The sequence below is a fragment of the Pelodiscus sinensis genome, chromosome 22 (assembly GCF_052426305.1).
Source record: "Pelodiscus sinensis isolate ZL-2025 chromosome 22, ASM5242630v1, whole genome shotgun sequence".
Lineage (NCBI taxonomy): Eukaryota > Metazoa > Chordata > Testudines > Trionychidae > Pelodiscus > Pelodiscus sinensis.
In genome coordinates, this window is record NC_143073.1 from 17,116,665 (window position 1) to 17,124,008 (window position 7,344).

Genomic DNA, 7,344 nt, shown 5'->3' on the forward strand with positions numbered 1-7,344 from the left:
TGCAAAGCAGTCCTGGCTTGGAGTGCCCTGAGTGCCCACACACGGAACATCACAGCACTCAGCCATCAGCCCGGCTGCACTTGCCACAGGCTGCCATCTGGGGGGAGGGGGCAATTAGGGGGCTGCAGGAGAACTTCCACCCCAAGAAGCCCGCAGAGCCAGCCCAGTCCTCCCCATCGGGGGCGCGTACCCCATTCCTCCCTCACCTCCTTCCACTTACCCTTCCCTAGCCCCCCTTCCTGATGTACAAAATAAAGAAAACGTGTGTTCAAAAATAGAATCTCTCTTTATTGAACAAAACTGGGAGAGATTGGGAAAAAGAGGTGGGAGAGGGGAAGAGAAAGGCTGGGAGAGGGGAGGGCAACTAAAATGATCAGGGGTTTGGAACAGGTCCCATATGAAGAGAGGCTAAAGAGACTGGGACTTTTCAGCTTAGAGAAGAGGAGACGGAGGGGGGATATGATAGAGGTCTAAAAGCAAGAGTGGTGTGGAGAGGGTACATAAAGAATAGTTTTCCATTAGTTCCCATAATAGAAGGACTAGAGGACACCAAAGGAAAGGAATGGGTAGCAGGCTTCAAATTAGTAACAGAAAGTTGTTCTTCACAAAGCAAAGAGTTAACCTGTGGAACTCCTTGCTGCAGGAGGCTATGAAGGCTAGAACTAGAACAGAGTTTAAAGAGAAGTTAGATAAAGTCATGGGCTACGTCTACACTGGCCCCTTTTCCGGAAGGGGCATGTAAATTTCACTAGTCGTCGTAGGGAAATCCGCGGGGGATTTAAATATCCCCCGCGGCATTTAAATAAAAATGTCCGCCGCTTTTTTCCGGCTTTTAAAAAAGCCGGAAAAGAGCGTCTAGACTGGCCCCGATCCTCCGGAAAAAGTGTCCTTTTCCGGAGGCTCTTATTCCTACTTCAAAGTAGGAATAAGACCCTCCGGAAAAGGGCACTTTTTCCGGAGGATCGGGGCCAGTCTAGACGCTCTTTTCCGGCTTTTTTAAAAGCCGGAAAAAAGCGGCGGACATTTTTATTTAAATGCCGCGGGGGATATTTAAATCCCCCGCGGATTTCCCTACGACGACTAGTGAAATTTACATGCCCCTTCCGGAAAAGGGGCCAGTGTAGACGTAGCCATGGAGGTTGGGTCCATGGAGTGGTATTAGCCAGGGGGTAGAAATGGTGTCCCTTCCCAAAGTTTGTGGAAGGCTGGAGATGGATGGCACGAGACAAATGGCTTGGTCACTGTCTTTGGTCCATCCCCTCCAGGGTACCTAGGGTTGGCCACTGTTGGCAGACAGGCTACTGGACTAGATGGACCTTTGGTCTGACCCAGTACGGCCATTCTAAGCTCAGGGCTCAGGGTCGGGGGTCTCAGTGGACCACCTTGATTTTCATGCCAACCTGCTCCTGGGTGGCCAGGCTGGCAGCTCTCCTGCCCTAGACGGCCACTTTCCTATGCCTAGTGCGGAGTTCGTGGACGAGGTCCACAATGTCTGCACTATACCAGGCAGGTGCCCGCCTCTTGCAGTCCTGGCCAGGCTCCCGAGAGCCGCCAGCCTGGTCCCAGGAAGAGGCGGAGGGCTGGGGGGCATCGGGTGGCTGGCTCATGGCGTGCCAGGTGCAGGGTCTGCTGGCTGGGTGCTGGCAGGCTTGCACCTGGCACGGGCACCGTAGTCAGCCCGTGCCCCTTTAAGGGCTCCGGGGCCGGGAGGGGAGCATACGACTTTCCTGGTGGTGCCCAGAGTGGCCACCAGGGAAAGCTGGGGAGGGCTAGTCTCCCACTAGTTCGAATTAAGGGGCTACACAGCCCTGAATTCGAACTAGTAAGTTCGAACTATGCTTAGTCCTCATGCAATGAGGTTTACCTAGTTCGAACTAAGCGCTCCGCTAGTTCAAATTAAGTTCGAACTAGCAGAGCGCTAGTGTAGCGCCTATCAAAGTTAATTCGAACTAACATCCGTTAGTTCGAATTAACTTTGTAGTGTAGACATACCCTACATTAGGCTCCAGCTGGAGTATCGTGTCCAGTTCTGGGCACCACATTTCTGGAAACGTGGAGAAAGTCCAGAGAAGATCAACACAAATGATGAAAGGTCTAGAGAATATGAGCTATGAGGCAAGGCTGAAGGAATTGGCCTTGTTTACCTTGGAAAAGAGAAGACCGAAAAGGGACATGAGAGCAGCTTTCAAGTATCTAAAAGAGTATCATATGGAGGAGGAAGAAAAATTGTTCTCCTTGGCCTCTGAGGTTAGGATGAGAAGCAATGGGCTTAAATTGCAGCAAGAGAGGTTTAGGTTGGACATTAGGAAAAACTTCCTGCCTGTCAGGGTGGTTAAACACTGGGATAAATTGCCTAGGGACATTGCAGAATCTCCATCACTGGAGATATTTAAGACCAGGTTAGACAGACACCTTTCAGGGATGAGCTAGGGCAACTCAACTTTGGAAGCCTCAGGGGCCACACTGATACTTACAGAACATGCTGAGGGCTGCAACTTAAGTCTGGTTGCATATGCAAGCAAATATATACAAATAGCTTCTCTTACACTGACAGGAATGAATGTAAAGATTAAGGCAAGACTATACAACACACAGGCCCCATTTAAGTCAGTTCTGCTGATATTAAAATGCAACATTTACCTGATTTCTACCCATGTGACAGCACTTTTCATGAGCAATGACAGTCCAAGAATTTACCTACTAAAATGCATATCAACAGAAGATCATTACACTGACTACTTTTTTGTTTTGGCTCCCACTCGCTGGCCACATGTTGATCCCCACATAAACCCAAACATGACCCACAGGCCATGTGTTAAGTAGCCCTGGGTGCTTGGTCCTGCTGTGAGGGCAGGGGACTGGACTTGATGACCTCTTGAGGTCCTTTCCAGCTGTAGTGTTCCATACTGCCTGCATGGGGTTAGATGGAGGCTGGTGCCCCCTAGAAGGGACAGATCCCCAGAGCCCATCCATACCTTCGTGAGCCAGCCTGTGCCCCCAGCCCTGGGACTGAACCAGAGCCAGTGCCCCCTAGAGATGCCCTGTAGCCTCCTGAGCACCAATGAGATTTTGGTGCCAGGGCCCTCCCTCAAGTGGATCCCTTGAACTGAGGGTCAGGTCAGGCCCTGTTCTCTCCCACACTATGGGGTACCAGGGGCCAGGCCCTATGGTGCCTCTAGGCTGGTGTTGTGGCGCGAGGGGAGTGAATTGGCTAGGTCCGAAGCATTCCCCCTACAGGCCTCGGCAAGCCTGGGGGCGGGGCTGAGTAGATGGTTGAAGCGGGGGCAGAGGATGGCTGCTGGGTATGTTTCTGCCCTTCGCTGCCGTTAGTTGGGCTGCACCGTGGGCTGGCGGGCAGCTGCCAGGACTGTCTCCTTTGAGCAGGGGTGGCTTGAGTGCAGCATGAGCTAGACAGGGCTAGACATGAGCTAGATATGATTGCTGAAGTCTCCCCACCATGCGGTTGTTCCCCACATTAATCAGATTGCAGCAAGCCAGGTTATGCTGGTCTGTGCTGCAGTCACATCTTTGCTACCCATGTAGACAGCCCCTGACCCACTGGAAACTGAGCTTCTAGTCTAGCCTGGTATGTGACCTCAGGCATGTCACAGCCCCCACTGTGCCTCAGTTTCCCCAGCTGTAAAATGGGAACAATGTTGGCCTCCTTGGGAAAGCCCTCTGAGTGTTACCAATGGGGAGAGCAAAGGCTGGCAAGGACAAGTCTTGCCTTGGTCACGCGGGCTTGGTACCATTCCAGTGGGCGGATGGTGCCATCAGTTGCTTGATAGTGCTTTGTGTCCAGATGAAATCTAGTGAGGCAGTCCAGTGACAGACGGGTGAGTGGCTGAAAGTCAGTGGGTAGGGAACTGGGTGCCAGGCGGCAGGTCACTAGCAAATTCAGCATACGGGTAAGGGGCTCCCCATGCTTCCATTCCCAGCACTTGCAGAGTGCACAAATGACAAAGCTCTGCTCGCTTCCCCACCAGCCAAGCCATCACTTTACTCTGGGTCTTTAACACATGTTGTCCCTGGCCTTGGCTGGGCATTGCCTCAGGGCGGACCCAGCTCTCCTAGCCCAGAATCACAGAAGTGCCCAAAACGTGGGGTTGGCGAGCACAAGCACCCAGACCCATGATCCCCCACCCTGCTGTTCTTGCCCCAAGGTCCCCCCACACTGTCCCACCCCCAAAAAATGCTCCTGAGCTACCTCTTCCTCCCAAGATTCACCCCCCCACTTGTACTCTCCCCCTGCCATTGCCTGCCTTTACACGCCTCTGGCCCCCCATCCCCTGCTCCATGCCCCTTGGCCCTGGCCTGCCCTACCAGGGGCTGCCGCTGGAGACTGGAAAGTTTTCTACCAGCTGATGCCAGAGCCAGGCACCCCCAGCACCTCCCACAACCAAATCCCCCTCCCTCAGAGACAGGCAACCCCAGAGGCCCCTCCTTCCCAACCAAATCCCCTTCCTTCAGAGACCGGCAACCCCAGTGCCCCCCTCCCAACCAACTCCCCCTCCCACAGAGCCAGAGGAACCGGTCAGGAAAGTTAATCTTATTTTTAAAAAAGGCTTGCCGGCTGCCTCTGCTCAGTGTGTTCCAGGCGGCAGCATGTGGCCCAGCTACCAGCTCACTGATCTAGTGTCAGGTGGGCCTGCGCAGTGTGCGCTCACTCTCACCCTGGCCTGGCGCCAGTGACAGATTTGGGGCAGGGTGAGCGGGGCGGCTGCCCCGGGCCCCGCGCTTGCAGAAGCCCTGCGCATGCACCGTGTCAAAGGGGGGGGTGCCCCCACGAAATTGTGCTGCCCGGGGCCCCGCGGCACTCTGATCCGCCCCTGCCTGGCGCCCCCCTAGCGTGGCACCTGGGGACAATTGCCCCGTCCCCCCTTTGCTACGCCTCTGATGTGGGGTTGCCCTGGCTCCGCTTCCTCCTAGGGCTGGCCCTACCCAGGGCAGGGACTTGCTGGTTCAGGGAGGCAGGGAAAGGGGCAGGGGCCTGTCCCCTCTAGGGGGCACCAGCTCCCATCTAGCCCTGTGGGGGAAGGAATGTTTGGGTCAGGGGCAAGCAGGGATATGGAGAATCCCCTTGGGCCTCTCCCCAAGGGGATATGGACCAACCCTGCCTTTCTGTAGGGTATGTCTAGACTACAAGCCTCTTTCGAAAGAGATGGTCTAGACATCCACAAGACTGTTGAAAAAGTGATCCACTTTTTCAAAAGAGAGCACCCTGGCAATCTGGATGCTCTCTTTCGAAAAAGCCCTGTTTGCATTCAAGAGCTCTTTTGAAAAAAGGCATTCTTCCTCATAAAATTATGTTTACTGCTGTCGAAAAAAACACCAAGTTCTTTTGATTTCATTTCAAAAGTATGCGATGGCAGTCTAGACACAGTTAAGCTTTTTTCAAAAAAAGGCTACATTTTTCAAAAAAACCTCTGTACTCTAGACATAGCCTAGGAGAGGGGTAGGGAACCTTATTTGGTTTGGAGGCCACTGTCCCACAGAAAAATCAGTTGGGGGCCGCACATGCGTGAAAAGCAACCCCCCAACTCCTCACTGATACCTCCCACTTGCACACCAGAGCCTTGGGAGGCCCAGTCTAGTAGATTTTGTGTGCTCCAGCTGTGTGTGAGCACGGTAGGGGGCTGGAGCACCAGCACGGGCTCCCCATGCTGAAGGTGGGGGGGGAGCCCCGAGCCTCAGGGGGCTGCATCTGGCTCCATGGACCTTAGGTTCCCCACCCCTGCTGTAGGAGCTAGCCCCATAACTCAATTTAGCTAGGCTGGGCCTGGAGGTGGGCAAGCGGATGGGACAGCTGCCATCCAATGCCAGATGATGAGCCTGGGGTGGGAAATCCTGGCATTGTATGTGCCTTAGCTGGCGTGGGGAGACAAGGTTTGTTGACCAAGAATATAGCTGTTTTTAAAGCTGATTAGGAAACACATCCTGATGTGAAATCAGAACAGGGCTTATGTGCAAGGAGAGTAGTGGAGGACTGCCCCGGCCTGCCCTCCTTAGCAGTTGCTTGCAGATGGTGAGAGGCCCTTCTGAGCCCCACTTCCCTGCATGAGTGGGGGGGGGGGTCTGTATCTTGCATATCTCATTGCAGCGAGCACTTGGATGTGACTCCCCTCTGGGCACATGGCATCTCTGTAGTGCTGCACCCCCTGGTGCCATGCTGCGGTCAGTGCTGTGGCAGGAGAGCAACCTCTGCTAAGCCCTGCCCTGCAGCTCAGCATCATGCTAGGGCAGGGATGGGCAAATCCTGGCCTGTGGGCCAGTGCCGCTGTATTTACTTGCACCTCCTCAGGCTCCTGTTGGCTGCAGATCACTGTTCCCAGCCAATGGGAGCTGTGGGAAGTGGTGTCCCGCGCTGTACTGCTTCCCGCTACTCCCATTGGCTGGGAATGGTGAATTGCAGCCAACAGGCACTGCAAGCACCCATACCAGTGGAAGTGCAGGTAACTATAGTGATGGCAGGCGGCTAGGAGTTAACCCTGGCAAATCACCACCATTTTATTGTCCAGCCCTACAGTAGGGCCAAGGGGGCTGTGCTGACAGAGAATGGAAACTGTCCTTTACCAATCCCTTCCCACCCCCCACACCACTAGAGAGAACAGATGCATCTATGCTTGGTGGTGCAGAGGCAGCTTTGGTAGAGACATATGCCCAATGCCCACTGGAGGATTCACCCTGGCAGAGTTCTGGGGGTAGCATCTAGAAGCAGTGATGTTGTAACAGAGCCCTTTGTGCCAGGGACTGCACAGATCACCATAGCTGAGATCAAGTTGGATCGCTGCAGGTGCCAGCCTGACATGTAGTGCAGTAGAGAGAGGTTCCCCTTCCTAGAAAAGCTCACAGTCTAAAGAGATAACCCCAACACCTGGTGGCATGGTTCTTCTAGTGTTGGGACCCTGGGGATTAGAGAGGAGTATGGGGGCACTCCCCAAATCCTCCTGCCCCATAAATGAACCCTTGCCCCTAGGAAGCAAACCATCCTAGTGGCCCAGGAGTTGCAGGAGTGGTGGCAATGTGGATTCCCACAGATGAACAGGAATGGCTCCCTGTCCCTAGAATACTAGAACCGGAAGGGATCTCGAGAGATCAAGTCCAGTCCCCTACCCTAAGGGCAGGACCAAGCACCGTCTAGATCAGGGCTATTCAACTTTGGAAGCCCTGGGGGCCACAATGATACAGCACATGCAGAGGGCCGCAACTTAAGTGCAGTTGCACGTACATGCAAATAAACATGTAAATAGCTTCTTTCACACCGAAGGGCATGAATACAATTTAAGGTAAGACTATACAACATGTAAGTCAGTTCTGCTAATAATAAATGCAATAGTTATCTGA